Below are 23,839 nucleotides of genomic sequence, written 5' to 3' on the forward strand. Positions count from 1 at the left end.
GGGGAGGGTGAGTGATGGGTATTGAAGAGGGCATCTTTTGGGATGAGCACTGGGTGTTGTATGGAAACGAATTTGACAATAAATTTCATATATTGAAAAAATAAATAAATAAATCACATGGCTAAAATTTCCAACCATAATATGGATGAATTTGTATAAATTTTAAATGATACATTCATTTATCACATTTTTCAGTTAGTGAAGGAAAACATGGGCTTGGAAGAAATACTACAGCATGTCTGAAAAACATTGGGAGTAAGAGAGTTAACACTATTTTATTCTTCAGTTCCTATTCTCTAATTAACTGATATAGTTGATCTCTTTAGACATAACAGCTACATAACATAACAGCATATGTACATGGTACTCTATAAAGAAAACTCAAAAAATAATATACAGGGGTGCCTGGGTGGCTCAGTTGGTTAAGTCCAACTCTTACCTATAACCAGTAAAGAAACTGAATCAGTAATCAAAAATCTCCCAACAAACAAAAGTCCAGGGCTGGATGGCTTTCCAGGGGAATTCTACCAAACATTTAAAGAGTTAACTCCTATTCTTTTGAAGCTGTTCCAAAAAATAGAAATGGAAGGAAAACTTCCAAACTCATTCTCAAGGCCAGCATTTCCTTGATCCTAAAACCAGACAAAGGTTCCACTAAAAAGAAGAACTACAGACCAATTTCCCTGATGAACATGGATGCAAAAATTCTCAACAAGATACTAGCCAACCGGATCCAACAATGCATTAAAAGAATTATTCACCACAACCAAGTGGGATTTATTCCTGGGATGCAGGTCTGGTTTGATATCTGCAAATCAATCAGTGTGATACATCACATTAAAAAAAGAAAGAATAAGAACCACACAATCCTCTCAATAGATGCTGAAAAAGCATTGGACAACATAGAGCATCCTTTCTTGAAAAAAAAAAACGCAAAACAGTAGGAATGGAAGGATCATACCTTAAGATCATAATGGCCATATGAAAGACCCACTGCTAATATAATCCTCAATGGGGAAAAACTAAGAGTTTTCCCCCTAAGGTAGGGAACATGACAAGGATGTCCACTCTCACCACTGTTACTCAACATAGTGTTGAAGTCCTAGCCCCAGCAATCAGACAACACAAAAAAATAAAAGGCATCCAAATCAGCAAGGAGGAGGTCAAACTTTCATTCTTTGCAGATGACATGGTACTCTATACAGAAAACCAAAAAACTCCACCAAAAAAAGTTACTAGAACTGATCCATGAATTCAGAAAAGTCACAGGAAATAAAATCAATGTACAGATTTTGGTTGCATTTCTATACACCAATAACAAAGCAACAGAAAGAGAAATCAAGAAATTAATCCCACTCACAAGTGCACCAAAAATCATTCAATATCTAGGAATAAACCTAACCAAAGAGGCTGAAAACAATAGAAAGACTATGAAAGAACTTGAAGATAACACAAAAAAAATGGTAAAACATTCCACGCTCATGGATTGGAAGAACAAATACTGTTAAAATGTCAATATTACCCAAAGCAATCTACATATACAATGCAATCCCTATCAAAATAACACCAACAATCTTCACAGAGCTAAAACAAACAGTGCTAAATTTGAATTGAACCAGAAAAGACCCTGAATAACCAAAGCAATCCTGAAAAAGAAAACCAAAGCTGGAGGCATCACAATTCCAGACTTCAAGCTGTATCACAAAGCTGTAATCATTAAGACAGTATGGTACTGGCACAAAAACAGGCAAAGATCAATGGAACAGAATAGAGAACCCAGAAATGGACCTACAAACATATGGCCAATTAATCTTTGACCAAACAAGAAAGAATATCCAATGGAAAAAAGACAGTCACTTCAGCAAATGGTGCTGGGAAAACTGGACAGTGACATGCAGAAGAATGAACCTGGACCACTTTCTTACACCATACACAAAAATAAACTCAAAATGGATGAAAAGACATAAATGCAGGAAAGGAAGCCATCAAAATCCTAGAGGAGAAAATAGGCAACAACCTATTTGACCTTGGCCACAGCAACTTCTTACTATACATGTCTCTGGAGGCAGGGAAACAAAAGCAAAAATGAACTATCAGGACCTAATCAAGATAAAAAGCTTCTGCACAGTGAAGGAAACAAATAGCAAAACTAAGATGCAATCATTGGAATTGGAGAAGAAATTTGCAAATGACATGTCAGTTAGTGTCCAAAATCTATAAAGAACTTATCAAACACAACACCCAAAAAACAAATAACCCAGTGAAGAAATGGGCAAGAGACATGAATAGACACTTCTCCAAAGAAGACATCCAGATGGCCAACCGACACATGAAAAAATGCTCAACATCACTCATCATCAGGGAAATACAAATCAAAACCGCAATGAGATACCACCTCACACCTCATACCTGTCAGAATGGCTAACATTAACAACTCAGGCAACAACAGATGTTGGCAAGGATGCAGAGAAAGAGGAACTCTTTTGCACTGCTGGTGGGAATACAAACTGGTACAACCACTCTGGTAACCAGTATGGAGTTTCCTCAAAAAATTAAAAATAGAACTACCTTACAACCCAGTAATTGCACTACTAGGTATTTACCCAAAGGACAAAAAATGCTGATTCAAAGGGACACATGCACTACAATGTTTATAGCAACATTATCAACAATAGCCAAAGTATGGAAAGAGCCCAAATGTCCATTGACTGATGAATGGATAAAGAAGATGTAGTGTGTGTGTGTGTGTGTGTGTGTGTGTGTGTGTGTGTGTGTATATGTGTGTGTGTGTGTGTGTATGTATATGTGTGTATACATATATACATATATATACATGTATATATATTCATTGGAATATTACTTGATGATCAAAAAGAACGAAATCTTGCCCTTTGCAACAACATGGACAGAACTAGAGTGTATTATGCTAAGTGAAATAAGTCAGTCAGAGAAAGAGAAATATGATATGATTTAACTCATATGTGGAATTTAAGATACAAAACAGATGAACATAACAGAAGGGAAGGAAAAATAGTATAAAAACAGAGAGGGAGACAAAACCTAAGAGACTCTTAAATATAGAGAACAAACTGAGGGTTGCTGGTGGGGTGTTACGTGGGGAGAAGGGCTAAATGGATGATGGGCATTAAGGAGGACACTGGTTGGGATGAGCCCTGGGTGTTATATGTTAAGTGATGAGTTACTAAATTCTATTCTGAAAAAAAAGAATATATTTTGATTAAAAAAAAAAGTCCCACTCTTGATTTCAGCTCAGGTCATGATCCCAGGGTCATGGGATGGAGCATTGCATTGGGCTCCGTGCTGAGTGTGGAGTCTGCTTAAGATTCTCTCTCTCCCTCTCTATTTCCCCTGCTTGTGCACACATGTGCACACACGTTCTTTCTTTCTCTCTCTCAAAATAATAAATAATAATAATAATATACAGAGTGAGTGTCTTTATTTTTGTATGTATAACAGTGGTTTCTCTGGCTGTTAACCTGGGAAAGGATATTCAAGGCAGTAAAACAACCTTTGAATGGCAGAACAAACCAACGAACAAATAATAGCAACATGTTTGATATAATCCAACTTGACCCCCATTGACAAGCCACTCATCCTCATTCCAGCATAGAATGAGAGTCAGGGGCCTACTAGTCATAGACACTGTGCTGCTCTGGGAAAGCAGAAGATTCAGCAGAAGCCACAAACTACTTATTCACAGACAAATTCAGCCCATAGACATGTCTTGTTTCATGTATAGAGTGTATATCATTAAAATTTCACCCTTGTAAGAAGACCATTCTTAAACAGGCCAATTTAATTTCTCCTCTTTTGAGAGGCCCAACCTACAGCTTTCACATTTACTTCTTTATTTAATTTTGATCTGAAATCCTATAAACAATCTAAAGTAGCGATCACTACCCTTTTGGAAACTGAGAACATGGGACAGAGTAGTCAGATGGCTCATGCATGGTCCTATTTCCTAGCAGAAGAGGACAAATCAGAAGTGAGCTCTGCAGAATCCTATTCCATTGCTCTTCTCATTAAATCACACCATGACTATTCACTCTACCTCCCCACTTAGATAGAACTACCATACTGCCATTATTGTCCTATATTTAAGTAGTGATGCATAAGGACAAAGAACCTGAAATTGTGAGGGTTTTTTTTTTAAAGAATAGAGTGATTGATGAAAGCTTGCCCTATTTCTGATATGCTCCTGATTCAATAATAAAACACTAAAGTATATGCATGAGCCATCCTTAATATGTGAAAATAATGTTCTAGAAACGTTTTATGAGGACAAGTGCTTTAAGTTAGATTTTTATTAGTGGTGTCAAATTTTCCTTGACTTAGCATTCTATTCCAACCTATCAGAGGCAATGGCTTGGAAGAGTTTAGGGGCATGGTTTAAGGTCTAAGCTGACAACATTACCCCCTTAACATAATGGTTTAATAGACGTGACCAATCACCAATGTAGCATTAAGCAAATTTCTGAGCAAAGATGAGTTAGGAAAGGGAGTAAAAATGAATAATATTTATTTAAGGTTAGGGGAAAATTAAAAGAAAAACACAGTCATTCACATCAACATTTGTTCAGAACACTGATGCAATTACTACCTGACCACTGGAACGATGGCTGCATGGACCACAGAAAGAAGAGAGGCCACTGAGAGAGGTCAGAATGTAGGTCTTAGTTTTCAATTATATCTCAGCAACACTGCCATTTTATCCTGAGTGGAGGGCATTGGCTAGAAAAGACTACCAAGTTAAAGATTAATTCTAATACAAAAAAAATTCCACGGAATTAACATACTATCCAATTTTAGCTATGATTTCTAAGACAATTTCCTTCTGTGACTCCACATTCAAAGATCCATAAAGCAGCCTTTTTTTGGATTTATTTCACATTCCTCTAGCAGATCCCACAGTGTTCAAAGGAGCGACAGCCAGAATTGGCACAGTGGTTTCCGGTATTTTCCTTGTATCTGAGGAGAAACAGGTTGTAAAGGACTAATCAAATGCTGTCCTCACAAGAGCAAGAGACAGAGATGTGGGGAAGGAAGGCACTTCCTGCCAGTCTCCACTCCCCCTCCACCGGTCCGCATGCACCTGCAGTGACCCCCAAACCCCAGAGGCTGGAATCAACATGGAGAGAATCCAATTAATATTTGTGAGTAGACAAAGTAAAATCTTCATGAAACATAAGAACAACCTGGATTCATGCTTTTTAGTGGGGAAAAAATCATTAGGATAATTGACTAATATATGACAAGCTGCAGCTGGTTTGCCTCCTGCTGAATCCTGGGTTTGCCCCGTGCAGAGAAAACCCCAAGAACTTGTTCAAATATGTCACTCATTCCTCTTGTGACAGGTTTCACTAAATAGTTGGGGTAGAGAGGCTCTGAATGGTGCTTTTATTTTTTGCATCAAGTCACTCTGCATTTGCAAAATAGTTACTTTCAAGTGAGTCGATTTTAACTTTTTACTAAAAGTCATAGAGAACTATAGCCTGGAGAAAATGTAACTTCCCTGGAATTAGTCTTGCTACTGAATGGGTGCCATTCAGCCCTTTCACATCTCTTTAGAGACACTGTGATCCCTTAGGAACAGAAAGAGCAGGAGTATGGAGGCAAAGTCAGAGTTTCCCCAAAATCATGGATGAAAACCAACAGGACATGAAGGTCTGACAGAGAGGCAAGACTATCATGGCTTTTAAAGACATTGAGTTGACTATGTACATTAGGAGGGTGAAGAAAAGGAAAGAGAGAAGAATAACACTAGGGAATTGAGGACCCCCTAAAACACCAAAGATTGTCCACATTCCACTGAGAACTAAAATTTAGAGATTAAATGTATTTATGGAGGAAGAGTACAAAAATTATAACTCCATTGTGCATGACTAGTAGTGAAGGGCCAAAGTGTAGAAATAAGCCTAGTGCTACAATCCAGTGTGTCTGCACATGCTGAATTGAAGACCTAAGCTAGGAGAGGCCTTACAGCAGGGAAAACTTTTTTTTTTCAATTTGCAATCCATCACATATTGATACTTTGGTAAAATAAATTTAAAATTAGTTATTAGACAAATAGTCATGTGCTCAGATGCTGTGGCAATGCCAGATTGCCATAAGAGTGTGAAATGCTTACTCTTGATTTCTCTGCTGATCTCATCTCAGACCAAGAACACATAGTTCAAAGGTGGGCATTGGTCTGTGGAGCACTTTGACTAGTACTGACTTACTCCACAGAGACTGATCACAAAGGATTACACATGCAAGGCATCCTTCCACTTGGCAGATGTCAGCTTCTAGGGAATGGCCTTTCAAAGGCAGAAATTGTAGGTCCCAGTTCTTAATAAAAGCCTGGGTACTGGCAACAGAAATATAGCTTTAAACTTGGGGAAGGTGGTGGCACAGAAGATAAAGGCAGGTAGGAATTTGTTTAAACAGAATGCTACCACAAAATATAGCCAAGTCACCCAAAGACAGTCAAGCTCCCTGAGAGGAGCTGAGGAGAGCAGGCATGAAGCATAAATCACAGATGAGTAAAGAAAAGAGTGCCCACAACCGCAGTTGCAGGAGCAGGAGACAGATGGTCACTGAAAGTGCCTCCGTGGTGGCTGTGTCTAGTACCCACCCAGAAGTCACAGTCTGAGCACCCCTGGCTCAGAGTGGGGTAGCTCTGCTCAAGGCTCTCTAGAAATGAGGATGCCGCCATCAACACCTGCCAGGAGGCTGAAAAGAAGGCTCCGCTCATCATAAGAAGTTGCCCATCATTGCCCTGTATCTATTTTGCTGATATCTGGAGTCACATGCTGTCTCTTAATTTTACTTATGTGTTTTGGAAGCTTTGCAGCTTCTCTGTTTATTAAATCTTCTTTCTGCTTCTTCCCAGAAGCTCCTCTTTAAAAACACATAAACAGTTCAATGTGAAAATTAGCTGTGGTTGATTTATAATTCATTCTGGAAGAGCAGCTTTTAAAAAGACAGAGGGAATTAAGCAGAGAGTTGGGCTTGAGATGTACGTGCCTCCCTCGGCTTTTGAATTAGATGTGTTTAATGGGACTGTGGACACTAGGGCTGTGGGTAGTGGATAAAATCTATTGGGCCTGCTGATCCTAAACATTCCTGCTGTGAGTGGAATTCATTTTGGAATACACAAAGTGAATGAGCCTGGACAGGCTTTGAAGCTCCGTTTAAAAAGACCTGGCCTCTCTCCCTACCTTCACCAGTGCACCGGGTTACCTCTTCTGTGGAAACACTGATCTTTCTTAAAGAGAAGCTCAAATCCCGAAGCCCTTCATTGTAGCCAGCGTTGGAAAGTAATTTTGAAATTTTTATTGCAGTCCCTACTGAGGACCCACACTCCTTCCAAACACTGGCCAGTGGAGTACTTCACCTGGTTAACAGGTAAGGCTCATGCAGCCTCCCAGGAGGCAGCTCTAGCCCCAAGTGGAGAGCTAAGACATTGAAGGACTCCCAAGATTCAAAGGCTTGAGAGATAGAGGAAGTCTGTGTTGTCCCTTCATCTACATTGTTTTAAATGGTGCTAGCAAAAGTAAGGAAGCACCCAGAGAGTAAGTTTGAGCAGAATTATATTAGGAGAAGGGAAATCAGGCTACAGGCAAGAAGGTGAAAGGAATGTCACAAAAAGTGACTTTAAAGAATTTGTTTCAGCAATTCACCTTTGATTAGAGTAAAAACACTTCCAACTGCTATGCATGAGGCAGTTCCTGACAAATGTATCTAGTTTATTTTTAAAAGGTTCAAGATTATTTTAGAAGACAAATCAGTATCTACAAGAAAAAAAAACACACACACACACAAAACCCTGCTTCTATAATAGGGCCATGCTTTCAGATCTTTAGTTCAGAAGAATAGCTCCAGAGGATGATGCTCATGGTTCATGCAGTCCACAATTGTAAGTTTGATAATGAGCCCCAGGGACATGCCTGAAAGAGCTTGGATGTGCTATTTGAGGTCACCCTGAAAGGGCAGACTGGTCCCAGCTTCTTCAAGGAACCTCCGTCGATGGGGAAAGTATGCACACCCTACTGGAATCCACTACCATCTTTTGGTGATACACATATTTAAAAGATTGTTTTCTCCTGTGAGTAGTAATTCTGATTCTTATCTGTTTACTTTTTTAATGTTTTGTATTTAATAAACAAATCAGTTTTTTTACCTTATACATCTCTTTCCAGAATTTATCAATTTTACACCATGTATCTTTAAAACCTTCCACTGTCTAGGATTAAAAAAAAAAAAAATGAGTCCACTGCAGATTTGAGTGACTCAAATCTTTGAAAAACCTGATTAGGAAAAGATGGTCAGGATTTTGTTAAAAACAGAGATACGCTGGGGCTCCTGGGTGGCTCAGTGCATTAAGTGTCCAACGTCAGATCAGGTCATGATCTCACAGTTCGTGAGTTTGAGCCCCATGAGTTGGAGCCCCGTGTAGGGCTCTGTGCTGACAGCTTGGAACCTGGAGCCTGCTTCAGATTCTGTGTCTCCCTCTCTCTCTCTGCTTCTCCCAGCTCATGCTATGTCTCTCAAAAAATAAATAAACATTTTTTTAAAAAGAAGCGTTTTTAATTTCTCCACACATAGCATCTATCTTCTCATTTTAGTTGACCTTGTACAAAACTTTTCTAGCTATAGTACCCAGTAATTAAATATACAGTTTAAAATTGCAACCTATCTCTTATTAGCTGTATCATTTGACACAGTTCTCATTTTTCAGAGTTGAGAACTCCCTCACACTGCAGTAGGTCCTCATTTCCTATTCTCCCTCCTGAATGCTTCACTAACACACACACACACACACACACACACACACACACACACACACATGCCGCTGCCCTGTAGTATGCAGTTTCACACATAGTATTTCTTTTAATCCAGAAACATTACTACTAGGCATATTTTATCATCCTTATCCTACAGTCAGGGAAACTGAAGCTCTAAGAGGCAAAATAAATTGTCCAAAATCATACTGCTAGGGAGGGGTATAGTCATAATGTTAAACTGGGTCTTGTGGTCTTTTCACTTAGTTCTCTTTTCTTTATTGCATAAAGGACACATGAACAATATTTAACAGCTTGATAAATAACTATAAGAAAATGTCATGACACTACTAGCCAGATCAAAAAATAGAATACTGCCGGCATATGCCCCTCCAATGATCACCATCTTTTCTCTCCAGAGGTAACCACCACTTTGATTCCTATATTAATAATTTTATTTCTTTATAGTTTTATCAACATTGAATGCATCCTTAAACAACATAATTAAATTTTGCCTTTTTTTTGAAATTTTCATAAATGGAGTCATACAATATAATTTTATGTCTTGCTTTTCTTACTAAATTTGTATATATGCTACTCCTATGGCTATAGTTGCATTCATTGACAATTGTTGTGTGATATTCTACTTTATGCAAGCTGATATTCAGGAACATGTATTCCCATTGCAGGTATTTTCAGTCAAGGTCATTGTGATGCTTCTATTCTGATTGCTTAGTGCCAAAGTCATAACAGTTTGGAACATCACTCTGATTGTATGTATATATCACAACAGATTTATTCCACTCTGCTGTTAAGAAACATCTGTCCCTAATTTTATATGAATATTCACTAATAATTTCTGAGATAAAAAGAGGCTTGAAAGGAAATATCTAACTCATTAGAGAACCCTATATTTCACAACCCCCTTTTATACGTATATAACATTGTCATACCCTAAAGTTCACCAGTTTGAACTGTGTATCTATAGAATTGTGCAGGCAACACCATTAATTCCAGGACATTTTTATCATTTCTCAGAGAAGCCTTCTTCCCATTAGCATTTGTCCCCACGCTTTCTCTCCCATCCTAGGCAACCAGAAATCCGATTTCTGTCTCTATGGATTTGCCTATCTGAACATTTCATAAAAGGGATCATTCAACATGTGGCCTTTTGTGACTGGATTCTTTCATACAGCATAACATTTCAATGTTCATCCATGTTATAGCATGTATTAGTACTTCATTCCTCTTTATCACTAAATAATATTCCATTGTATGGATGGATATACCAAATTTTGTTTATACATTCATCAATTGGGAAACATTTGAGTTGTTTCTGCCTTTTGGATATTACAAATAATGCTGCTGTGAACATTCAAACACAAGTTTGTGTAGACATACATTTTCATTTCCCTTGGATACATATCTAGCAGAATTGCTGGGTCATATGGTAACACTATGTTTAAAATTTTGAGAAATTTCCAATTATTTATCAGAGTGAGTGCACCATTTTACATGACCAACAGCAATACACAGTGGTTTCAGTTTTTCCACATACTTGCCAACAGTTATTATTGTCTCTTCTTTTATTATAAACATTATAGTGGTTGTGAAGTTGTATCTCAATGTGTTTTTGAAATCTGCATTTCCCTAATGATTAATGATGTCAAGCATCATTTTGTGAGCTTATTGGCCACTTGCACATCTTTGGAGAAATGTCTATTCAAATCATTTGCCCATTTTTAACTTGGTTTATTTGTCTTTTTGTTATTGACTTATACGAGTTCTTTATATATATATATATATACATATATATATGTATAGATATAGATATATAGATATATAGATATACTAGATAAAAGTCTAGATATAGATATATAGATATATAGCTATATATATACTAGATAAAAGTCCTATGAGATATATCATTTGCAAATATTTTCTTCCATTTTGCAGATTTTTTATGTCTTCTTATTTTCTTAATGATATTCTTTGAAGAACAAAAGTTTTCAATTTGAGGATGTCCAAATTATCAATCTTCTCTTATAATCACCTGTGCTTTGATGTCATTATCTAATAAATTATTATCTAATTTCAGATTATGAAGATTTATTGCTGTGTTTTGTTTAAGAGTTTTATCATTTTAGCTCTTATATTTATGTCCATGATCCATTCTGAATTAATTTTTAAGTATGCTGTGGATACATAAGAATGGTCCAAATTCATTATTCTGCCTGTAGATATTCAGGTTCCCCGGCACCATTTACTGGAAGTACTGTTCTTTCCCCCATTGAATTATATTGGCTTTTCAGATAAAGTTAAAAGTCAATAAAAAAATACTGTTTATGCAAATGGTTTGTTATATAGGCCAACTATAAAAATAGAAAAATTTTAATGAATACATATGTGTATATATACCAAATGTTTTAGTAGAGGAAATACACACATAGATGCATACTATGTAAACTAAGACAACGATGAAAGAGTATTGGCTAGAAATGTTATTTCCTTAGGGTGAATGGAAGAGCTGTTGAGAAATTTTCTGAAACACTAAAAGAAAATTCTCTTGTCTAAGTTAGAGGAGCAGATTACAGAGAAAATGGAAAACCCAAAAATAAGTGGGGGAAGATAAGACTCCCATCTTTGGTGAGAGTGACAGCTAGAGTTGGTAGACCAAGGTCTGCACTCAATTGAGGTGGTACAAATGGATCAGACTGATAATGCTCCACTGGTACTCCTGAAGTGTGCCCCTACTGGTCCACTCACTTACCTCTGAGCCCAGCAAAACTGTATAGGTTTGTAATATTAGCTATCAAAATCAGAATCCTTCAAGCCATTAACAAGCTAAAAGAGGCCTAAGTTCCACCCTTTCACAACTTCCTTTTCTGGTATTAATTCTCTGAACAAATAGAACTGGGAAGAGGAATTTGGTGATCTTTTAAAGACTTCTTTTCTCCTTGTTCATTAAGTAGTCTTGGTACAAAACCGTCAGTTAAAAAGAAAAACAATGAAGAACTTTATAGTTTTTGACATCAAAATGTAAAATAATCCTTAAAAGCATTATCTCATCCTTGTCTGTATTAAAATCCATCCAACTTTTGTAGCCCACTTCAACAGCCCTGTAAGATCTCTTTGTCATCTATCTCCATCTACTTGGCTCTTCTAGGTTTACGGTTTTTGTAAACATGAAGACTTCATGACTTTGGGATCCCGGGAAAGATTTTCACTAAGAATTGCCCTACCAATAATGAGACAAACTGATTGGAGCCTGGATAGAGGAGGAGAAAGCTATAGAATTACATTGAGTGACAGTTGGTAACATTTTAATATAGACTGTCTACCAGATAATTTTATTGTATCAGTCTGAAATTTTTTGATGGGATAATTATGTTGCACTCATGGAGGAAAACACCTTTGTTCTTAGGAGATAAAGGCTAAAGTATTTGAGAGAAGTGTCATGATGCCTGTAGCTTACTTGAAAATTGTTCTGAAAAAAACAATAAATAACACACACATACACACAAAGCATAGCAAATGTGCAAAATGTTTTATCTGAAATTAACATTGTTGTATATCTAAAATGGTTGAATATCAACAATTGTATATAGTTCTACCTAATAGATTAAGAGCATATGACTGAATCTAAATCAGGGTTTCTCAACATTGGGACTATTGACAATGTTTTAATTCTTTTTTTAGTGTTTTATTTATTTATTCTGAAAGAGAGAAAGCAAGGAAGGGGCAGAGAACGAGGGAGAGATAGAAAATCCCAAGCAAGCTCCACGCTGAGCATGGAGCCCTGCTCAGGACTTGATCCCACAATTGCCAGATCATGACCTGAGCCAAAATCAAGAGTTGGATGCTTAACTGACTGAGCCACCCAGGTGCCCCTTATTCCTTTATTGTAGAAGACTGATTATGAATTGTAAGATATCTAGTACTTTGATTTTATTTTTCTAAGTTTTTTTATTTTATTTTATTTTATTTTATTTTATTTTATTTTCGTAATCTCTACACCCATATGAATTGTAGGATGTTTAGCAGTACCTCTGACCTCCTCCTACCAGATGTCAGTAACACCTTCAACTGTGCAAGCAAAAATGTCTCAAGACATTAATAAATATTCCCTGGGGGCACAATCTCCCCTAGTTGAGAACCAGTCATCTAGAGAAATACATAGAAAGATGTGCAGATAAAGGTACTCTTCTTTCACCTTCTCTGTAGATTAAAGCTTTTTCAAAATAAAAAGTTAGGCAAATAATAATATTATGATATATAATGTGATTTATGTTAATAATATTACTAATTGTTGATGCACTGATAATTTATAAAACTGGTTCTGGCACCACATCTTGATGCCTTTTGTTTTTTACACTTTTAAAAAACCAAAGCTCTGAAAAGTTATATGCATGCCTGTGTTTATTGCACATTATCTACAATAGCCAAGATATGGAAGCAACCCAACTCTCCATCCATAGATGAATGGATAAATTAGATGTGATGTACATTTACATAATGGAATATTACTCAGCCATAAAAAGGAGTGAGATCTTGCCATTTGGAACAACATGGATGGAATTACAAGGTATAATACTAAGTGAAATAAGTCAGACAGAGAAAAACAAATACTAAATGATTTCACTTATACGTGTAGTCTGAAAAACAAATGAATGAACAAGCAAAAAGCAGAAACAGACCCATAAATACAGAGAAGACATTGATGGCTTCCAGAGAGGACTGTGGAGGTGAATGGGAAAAATGGGTGAAGGGGAGTGGGATGTATAGGCTTCCAGTTATGGGATGAATAAACCATGGGGATAGGAGGTACAGACTTGAGAATATAGTCAATGGCATTATAATAGCAATGTATGGTGAAAGATGGTAGCTCCCCTTGTGGTGAGCATACCATAAGGTAAAGTTTTGTTGAATCACTATGTTGTACACCTAGGGGCGCCTGGGAGGCTCAGTCGGTTAGGTGTCTGACTTCAGCTCAGGTCACAATCTCACGTTTTGTGGGTTTGAGCCCCTCATCAGGCTCTGCTCTGATGGCCCAGAGCCTGGAACATGCTTCAGATTCTGTGCCTCCCTTTCTATCTCTGCCCCTCCCCACCTCTCTCAAAAAGAAATAAATATTTTTAAAAATTTTTAAATGAACTCTTGGGGTGCCTAGGTGGCTCAGTCAGTTAAGTGTCTGACTTGGGCTCAGGTCATGATCTCACATTTTGTGGGTTCGAGCCCTGAATCAGGCTCTGTGCTGACAGCTCAGATTCCGTGTCTCTCTCTTTCTGTCCCCCCCCCCCCCGCTCATGCTCTGTCTCTCTCTCTCTCAAAAAATAAATAAACATCAAAATAAAACTATGTTGTACACCTAAAACTAATATAACACTGTGTGTCCACTACATTTCAATCAAAACAACAACAATAAAAGCATTAATGATAATAAAAGACCAAAGCGCTTAAAGAATTTAATTCATAGACTTCTCTAATCCTTTCCCTTAATTCCATACCTGAAGCACAAACTCTTCACTGGTCCCCTGTACACCTGAGCCATAGAGAACCCAGTAGAATAGAAAGGGAAGTAACATTCTCTGGACACCTACCATATGGCAGGTGTCACTTTGATTCCATTTGTACAGATGAAGAAACAGAAGATGAGGAAGCAAACTCTTTAACCATAAGCATCCTGACTATGGGGACATGACATGTAAGAAAGGGAGCAAGGATTGAAGTGCAGAACTGGAGTCATGGATACATCTTACTTAAACTGTGCAATCATTCATAGTTAAATGGAAGGAACACAGCAGAACCACATTCTGCTCCTGTCTTGCCACATTCTCATTGGGTGCTACCAGAGCACTCACTGAACCTCAGATTACCCATCAAGACAACAGACTATATACATCAAGACTTATTGTGAAACACAAATAAAAGTATAGAAGTGCTCTGCAAGCTTTAAAATGTTATAAACATAGATTATCACTGCACATACATCACCCACTAGGGCTTAACACAAGGCAGGTGCTACTCCATTTCTGCTCAGGCAGAATTTCCCTTCTCCTCCTGCCTGAGTGAAATTTCCATACTTCATAGTTTTTCTCAATATCACCAAGAAAAAATGAAGAAATAAGTAGTCGAATGCCAAAAAACATACCCAAAGTAAACAGCCATTCTCTTGAAATTGGGAGAAAACAACATTTTACTATTTAAAGCTCTAGGTAGTTTCACTCTTTAGGGAAAGATAAGCGAGCTGCAAAGTATCTGCCCTGGCAACAAATTCATGAATCACAACAATTACCTGTTTCTTTTGGATATTGGATCTGTTAATTATCCACCAAAGTTTAGATTGGACAGCTGCTACCTGACTTCATTTAGTATCCAATGTTGAATGCTTTTGGCAGAGAATTGGTTTCTCTTTTCCCACCAGGAAAAAGGAAAATGAATTGGAAGACTTTACTAAGAATTAGTAAAACATTAAAAAAAAAAAACCACCTCTAGCTCTAGGTGTTTAAATCATTAATTAACTGTTGAGGGTTCAATCACTGGGTCAAGAAAAAGTGTGCCACCATATGAGTGAATGATTCATTAAAGGTGGATTAAAAATGGGAGAACTGATCAGTGAGAACTAGAAATACTCATAAGTTAAAAGAATAACTTGTATCTTTCAACAAAATCTGTATTTAATTTTGTCTTACATATGAGAGGAGACATCTGGAACTTTGGGTGTTGGTATTGAAATTTCCAGTAGCATCTGTTCATCTTTAGTTATACCCCTTAAGTCAGAGGAAAATTCTATCATATTACAGTTATCTGAGTAAAATAGTAGATGAAAATATTACATGCTCCATTTAATATGCAAGTGTAAAATAATGCTATAGTAATTTTCTAATTTTAGTTATAGGTTCTATTCCTTCTGACTAAAATATGATTAATAAGTGCTTTCATTTTCTATATAATTTATTATGGTGATATGGAAGTATCAAATATAACAGCTAAGTTTTCTATTTCTGTTTTTACTCCAGTAATTAACAACTAGGAAAAGCTAAGTAACTTGGAGATTTGAGTCAACAAATGCCCAATAGGCTGTGTAGAAATTACACTAACTAAATTTTTTAAATCCTAAAAATATTTAGCCTAATTAAGCCAGAAAAACCACCTAAAGCAAAAGAGGGGAGAAGTTTATAAAACAATTGTGAGAGAATACTCAAGGTGCATGTCAGTTATGAAATTTCACTTATCATCAGTGGAAAATACTGATTTCCCTTAACAGAAAAAAGAAGTCTTGTCCATGGATGCCTAAACAACCAGTTGATTTGTATCCTAATGAATCCTAGTGAATCTTCTGCATGAAAAAGGAAACTTATTGCAATAGGTCTTGCACAATGCAGAAAATTGAACAAAGACAAAGTAGAAGATACAATAATAACAATGTTCCAGCTATTGTGTACAAACTGGCAAGACAACAGAAACATCAGGTCAACATTTTTTTAAGCCATTTTTCCTTTATTCTTCCATTTTTCCCTCCCTCCTTCCTTCCCCACCTTCCTAACTCTGTTTCTTCCTACTTCATTTCACTACTTTTATTCCTTTCTGTATTTTGTCATTTTAAAGTTAATTTTAAAGGTAATTTTTTTTTTCAAGGAAGAGTTTTCAACCAATTATAGAATTTTAGTGCCTTAGGGTTTTTTTCCACATTTGTTTATTTATTTGTTTACTTACTTATATTTTTAAAAAAATTTTTAAATGTTTATTTATTTTGAGAGAGACAGAGAGACAGAGTGGGAGCAGGGGAGGGGCAGAAAGAGAGAAAGACACAGAATCTGAAGCAGGCCCCAGGCTCCAAGCTGTCAGCACAGAGCCTGATGTGGGGCTCAAACTCACGAACCATGAGATCATGACCTGAGCTGAGGTCGGACGCTTAACCAACTGAGCCACCCAGGCACCCCTTACCTACTTATTTTTAAGTAATCTCCACACCCAAAATAGGGCTTGAACTCACAATCTTGAGATCAAGAGTCACATGCTCTACTCTCTGAGCCAGCCAGGTGCCCCTTAGAAGTTTAATTTTTAAATAGACCTCCTCTATCATTTCATAACTGAAAAATCAGTGGGCTAGAGAGGGCCCCGCTCTACCAGCTTGTTGCAGAGCAATAATGAATCCATGTGATAATTATTGCTGAGGTTTTTTTTATTTTATTTTTAGAAAAAATTTATATGTATATATAAAGTTTAAACTTTTTTAAAAAAATATTTATTTTTTGAGAGAGAGAGAGAGAGAGAGAGAGATTGAGAGAGAGAAAGCAGGGGAGGGGCAGAGAGAGAGAGGGAGACAGAGGATCCGAAAAGGGCTCCAGGCTCTGCGCTGACAGTTCAGAGCCTGATACACAGTTTGAACTCACAAATGCCTGGGATCATGAACTGAGCCAAAGGTGGATGCATAACCGACTGAGCCACCCAGGTGCCTCTAAACATTTTTGGATATTTTCCAACAAGTTTACACCTTTTTCTAACAGGATTAACAATACAAAGGTGTGTAAAGACTATCTCTCCTCCCCACCTCACTCTACTCTCCATCCCACCCCCTCCAGGTGTAGACTCCTTGTATAGACCTGTATAGACTCCTCATGTAACTCTGTCCTTGTTTCTATATACATATCACACATACACAGAAATATACATATACAAAATATGTGTTTGCATCTTCTCTGTTTGCCCAATATTGAATCATAATATAGACACTTTGTACTCTTTTCTCTGATGTTTGTTTTTTCCATTTGACAGTATACATAGGCAGGCCTACAAGTATGTATTTACATATCCATACATTTTTAAAATTTATGCATATATGGGGCACCTGGGTAGCTCAGTCAGTTAAGCATCCGACCAATTCAGGTCATGATCTCACGGTTTGTGAGTTTGAGCGCCGTGTCGGGCTCTGTGCTGACAGCTCAGAGCTTGGTGCCTGCTTCGAATTCTGCGTCTCCCTCTCTCTGCCCTTCCCCTGCTCACGTTCTGTCTCTGTCTCTCTCAAAAAATAAATAAACATTAAAAAATTGTTAATAAATAAAATCTATGCATATACATAAGAACATAATTGTATGTTAAAGGGTAAAATCATACATGCCGGCAAATTTTCAAAGCACTTTTGCTTTTCTGTTGCTTTTTTGCTTTCTTTTATTGTTTGTTTTTTGTTGTTGTTTGCCTCCTTTATGCTCTCCCTCTCTTCCCTGAGGGCATCCATCTCAGTACACACACACACACACACACACACACACACACACACACACACTCATCTGTTTTGTGGATTTCTACTTCTTATAATTATATAATACCAGCATACAGAGACACAGAATGGCAGAAACACACACACACACACACACACACACACACACACACACACACACATTCAATTTACCAGAAAATCATTGATCTTGATACCCCAGTGTTAAGTATAATTTTCAAAAAATTAAAAACAGGACTTTCATACAAATTTAGAACATATCAAAAATCTGTTTAACTCATTAATGAGGGAACAAGCAAGATGGTAAAGCGGCTTTAAAAATAGAATTTAAAAAAATAAATGTTTATACAGTCAGTTAGGAAAGGCATGTTAAAATGAATTTGCTGAGTTAAAAGGAAATATCTTGGGGCGTCTGGGTGGCTTAGTCAGTTAAGCATCCAACTTCAGCTCAGGTCATGATCTCACTGTCTGTGAGTTCAAGCCCCACATTGGGCTCTGTGCTGATAGCATAGAGGCGGGAACTTGCTTCAGATTCTGTCTCCCTTGCTCTCTGCCCTTCCCCCCTGGTGCTCTGTCTCTCAGTCTGTCAAAAATAAATAAACATTTAAAAAAAAATGTTAAGGCAAGTATCTTGCCAGACAATAAAACCATAACCTTTGACGTATCCTCTACCTGGCAGAGATCATTTGCTTCTAATGGACCAAAATTTGTAAGTTAACCAGTAACTTCCCAGTACCTGTGTCCTAATAGATAGTAAATAGTAAGTAAAACAAAAGTACATCTACTTGTCCGAGCCTATGAGGCAATGCTTCAGTGTGACAGTGAAAGGACACACAATCATCCTTTTGCCTTATTTCCTGGTTTTGAATAATTTTTCTTCATACCAGGCTGACATCAATAGACTATGGAACTGTGCCAAGCTTGAGTCACATCCTAAGAAAATTTAGAGATTCCTCTGGATGACCCCTAAATGGTGTTCCTCCTCCTGTTAGTCATGATGACACACCCAGACCTGTCTTTGGGGCCACTTAATTATATAAAAGCAAAATTCTTGCTGGTTCCCATTAAGACCATGAGCTCTTCTGTCACCCTTAGTAGACATGAAAACTAATTGCTCTAAATCTTTCACATAAAAAGGTCTTCATATAACAGATGAGTTTATTATTACTGCAAATAAATTTAATCATTGTAATGATCTAAAACTCAGTGCTAATTAGCACTTCTCCCTGACCAACATAAAATAACTTTCTGGTATGTAGTTTATATTTCAAAGTTGCACTAACCCGCTTCATTTTTATAGCAAGGAATGCACGTTCAGACTATTTTAATGTATAAATGTAATGGCTTTGCTTGTTTTCACTTTCCTAACTACACTAGAAGGATGGATAAAGGATTTCTTCTCACTTCCCTGCCCTTGAAAAGAGATTTTCTCAGTTGGTAACAATTTGGACATGTATTTAATGGACATTAACAATTGATTGTGAAAGATCAGAAGCGATGTCAGTTTAAGGTGAGGAAGGTAAGAGACAGAAATGCCTCAGCTGGAATGTCATGAAGAGTCAGAGTGCCCCTTGCAACCAGCCAGCCCTCAGAGTGGGTAATAGCATGGTTTAGCTAGAGAAATAAGACACATACACTAAGGTTTCCAGCTTTGGCAAAACTTCGTCCATCTGCAAATCTGCAAAAACAGACAGCTCCCCAACTTTAGTAGCCACTGCCCATTGAACAATGAGCACCCCACAGCTACTTGGATAGACTGGAAATCAGACACCCTCCTGGGTTTTAGGTACTACACAAGGCTTTTGAATTCTGATGCAACTCTAGAAGAAAGAAAGGGAAAAGATGGGAAGAAGAGAGAAGAGGAAAGGAAAGGTAGAGGGCTCAAGTAATAGCTGGGACAAAATGTCCTGTCTGCCCTATTGGGAAGGATATCACATTCCTCAATTAAGTTTTGTTAGAATAAGAGGTGATATTTTTGCATACATTAGTTTACTGAGATTCAAATATGTCCCTTTTTATCCAGGTGAGGGTGCTGGCTCTCAATATTGAATCCCCATAGTCATCTATACAGAATCATCCTCATCATTTGGTTATTTGGTCCCAAATCATATCTTCCAGAAATATTTCTGTAGTGAGAGATTAATGAGGCTTATTCCTCTAAGATCCATTATAAGTAGGGGGTTGGGAGAAAAAGCATGAGTGACTGGAATAGCACCAGATTAGAAATTAGGAGACTAGAACATTTATACTGCAACTAATGCTGTGTGGAAATTTGGACAAGTGGCAACCTACCTGTTATTAGTAAAATATCTCTTCTGCTTTAGTTACATGTCTCTTCCTCTTTCCCTAATAACTGGGCCATCTCTATTGGGCATAGATTCTCAGACTTTTTCTCAAGGTACCAGATATGACTATTACTTGGGAAATCCCACTGCAGCAACTTCACTGCTACCCTCAAAGGAGTCTTAGAGTTTTGAATTTCTCACTGGATTGAGGAGTGGTTAGCTATGTTTCCCTAAGACTTTAGTAGAGTCCCTACTCTCCTACCATTCCTAGGTGCTCCAATATTAGAAGAGAGGGATTCTGTTTACATTTTTCACAACCTATTTACTTAGAATTATAAGAGACTCTAGTTGTCAGATGAAGCTTGTTCTACCTAGAACAGAAACAGAGGTGAGAATAATATATCTGAAGATGATAATAAGTAATAGTAGTATACTTGATAAAAATTTTTAAGGATTTATCAAATGCCACACATATACTAAGAGCTTTATAAGCATTACTTAATTCACAGAACTCCATAAAGCATGTTCTTTCACCAGCCCTACTTTATAAAAGAGAAAACTGAGAAGATGCAAAAATAAGAACACGATCTCATGGCTTATAGCTAGCATCTGGCAGAGCCAGGCCGCAAACATGATTTATTTTACACAGTCTATAGTATTTCTTATTAAATTATATAGCCCAATCGAGTAACTATGGTTAGGCTTAAACAGAAGTGGATGTAAAAGAGGTTCTGAAAAAAGGACAGTTCATTTAACAGTTGGCAGCATAAATCACAAGTGGGCAGGATAAAAACTATAAATATTTATTATTGATAGGACTCTCACCCTTCTAACAAAATTGGATCCTTAAGAGGGTTTATGGTTTGCTCAAATCTAAGTCATTCTTCATAAATAGTCATTCTCAATAGGGAAGATAGAGTTCAGTGATGTGTATAGGAAACTCATTGTAGGAGAAGCTCTAAGACAACAACATTGCTCAAAGAAGCAAGAACTTGTGTATATAGAGAGATAATGTTGAGGGGAAAAACAGATCAATCAGCCAACGGAAGAATGGAAAACTGAGCTAAACAAAAATGTCTAACAGGCAATGTTAACAAATTCCTGGATAACAACATGTGGATCTTTGTCTCTGACAGTCTACAAAAAATGTGTAAATTTGATATTACTGGTCAATACTTTTGTAGTTGGAATTGGTTTTTTAATATGTGTGACAGCACATAACTTGAGTTTTTCATCAAAAGGGAAGGGAGTGAGATTAAAGATGGTCCAATGGTATCTCCTTTTACATTCAAATTAAAACATAATAAAAACAAATTAAGAAGGGAGATCAAAGACATCTCAGCACACAAGCAAACTGGCATAAAGAGAAAAATATGTCAAATACTTCTACACAAAGAGCTATTAAATTTCACAAATTATTTAAATAAATAAAGAGATATACCATGTTCATGGACTAAATGACTTAACACAGTAAAATTTTCTTTTAAAAAAATTTTTTTAACATTTATTCATTTTTGAGGGACAGAGACAGAGCTTAAGCTGGGGAGGGGCAGAGAGAGAGGGGACACGAAATCTGAAGCAGGCTCCAGACTCTGAGCTGTCAGCACAGAGCACAACACGGGGCTCAAACCCACAAACCATGATATCATGACCTCAACTGAAATCGGATGCCTGACTGACTGGGCCACCCAGGCACCCCAACACAATAAAATTTTCAATTCTGTTGAAAGAAATCTATTTAAAATCATCCTTATAGAATGTTTTTTTAAAAAAATAGAAATTTGGTTAAGAATTCCACAAATTCTATATTTTAAAATATGGATTAAAATTTTATGAATATCTGATTCAACTTTTTAAAAAATAGAATAAGATGGTGAAAAGTTCCCCACCAGATATTAAACCAGATATGCCCACAAATCCATGCTAACAAAAATAAGATAGAATTTAAAACCAAAATTGAACAATAAAAATAAACACAAAGCATAGAAATAGGAAGAAGCTGTCTTCTCTTGGCACTTCTATTTAACATTATATTGTAGGTTCTAGAAAGGGAAATTATACAATATAAATAAATACAATGTATCCACATCAGGTAAGTAGTACCACTATTTCTGTTTGCAAATGGCATGATCTTGTATGTAAATAATCCTAAGGAATACACATACAACTATTAGGGCTAATTAATAGTTAATTCAAGGTTACAGCATACATGATAAATATCCAAAAATCAATTGTATTTCTATACAGTGGCAATAAGCAATACAAAAATGAAATTAAGAAAATGGTCCATTGACAATAGCATCAAAAAGAATAAAATTCCTAGAAATAAATCTAACAAAATTAAGTCCTGTACCTGAAAACTACAAAACATTGCTGAAAGAAACTGAAGACTTACATAAGTAGGAAAATATACCATGTCTGTGGTTTTGAAGACTTAATATTTTTAAGATAGGAATACTCTTCAAATAGTCAAAACCATCTTGACAAAGAACAATAAAAATGGAAGACTCCACACATTGCAAAACTTAATATAAAGCAACAGTAATCAAGATTGTGTGATACTGACACAAGGATAGATATATAGTTCAATGGTAGAGAATTGAGAATCTAGAAATAAACCCTCGTATTTATGGTCAATTGAGTGCCAAGAGTGCCAAGACAACTCAATGGGGAAAAACCAGTCCTTTCAAAAAATGGTAAGAAGAAACTTGGAATCCACATGCAAAAGAGTGAAGTTGGATCCTTATCTCATGCAATATACAAAAATTAACTACAACTAGATCACAGAGCTAAATGTAACACCTAAAACTATAAAATTCTTAAAGAAAACATAATAAATCCTTCTGACCTTTTAATTTTAAAAAATTGTAAAAAAAACTTTTGGACCTGAATTTTGCAATAGTTTCTTAGACACAATATCAAAGTAAAGAAAAGAAAAGAAACCAAAATTCATCAAAATGAAAAACATTGCTTTTTCAAAGAACACTATCAAGAAAGAGAAAAGACAATGCACAGAATGGAATAAAATATTTGCAAGTCATATTGTATCTATAATTTATAAACAACCCTAAACTCAACTCTAAATTAAAAAAAAATTAAGTGGGGAATTGAATAAACATTTCTACAAATAAGATATAGAGGTGGATTTATAAAGTACATAAAAAGATGTTCAACCACATTCTTTATTAAGGACATGAAAAACAAAGCCACAATAAGATAGCACTTTACACCCACTAGAATGACTAAAATTAAAATATGCTGATAAATATGTGGACAAATTGAAGCCCTTATATATTGCTGGTTGGGACACAGAGTGGTGCAGCTGATTTGGAAAACAGTTTGTCAGTTCCGGGAATCAACTTAAGAGTTATCGTCCAACCTAGCAATGCCACTTCAAGAATATACCCAAGAGAACTGAAAACATATGTCCACAAAAAAACTTGTACATGAATGTCCACAGCAGCATTATTCATTAGAAACATGGAACAAATTAAATGTCTATCAACTAACGAATGGATAAACAAAATATG

The sequence above is a fragment of the Herpailurus yagouaroundi genome, unplaced genomic scaffold (assembly GCF_014898765.1).
Source record: "Herpailurus yagouaroundi ecotype Mexico unplaced genomic scaffold, PumYag 166, whole genome shotgun sequence".
Classification (NCBI taxonomy): Eukaryota; Metazoa; Chordata; class Mammalia; order Carnivora; family Felidae; genus Herpailurus; species Herpailurus yagouaroundi.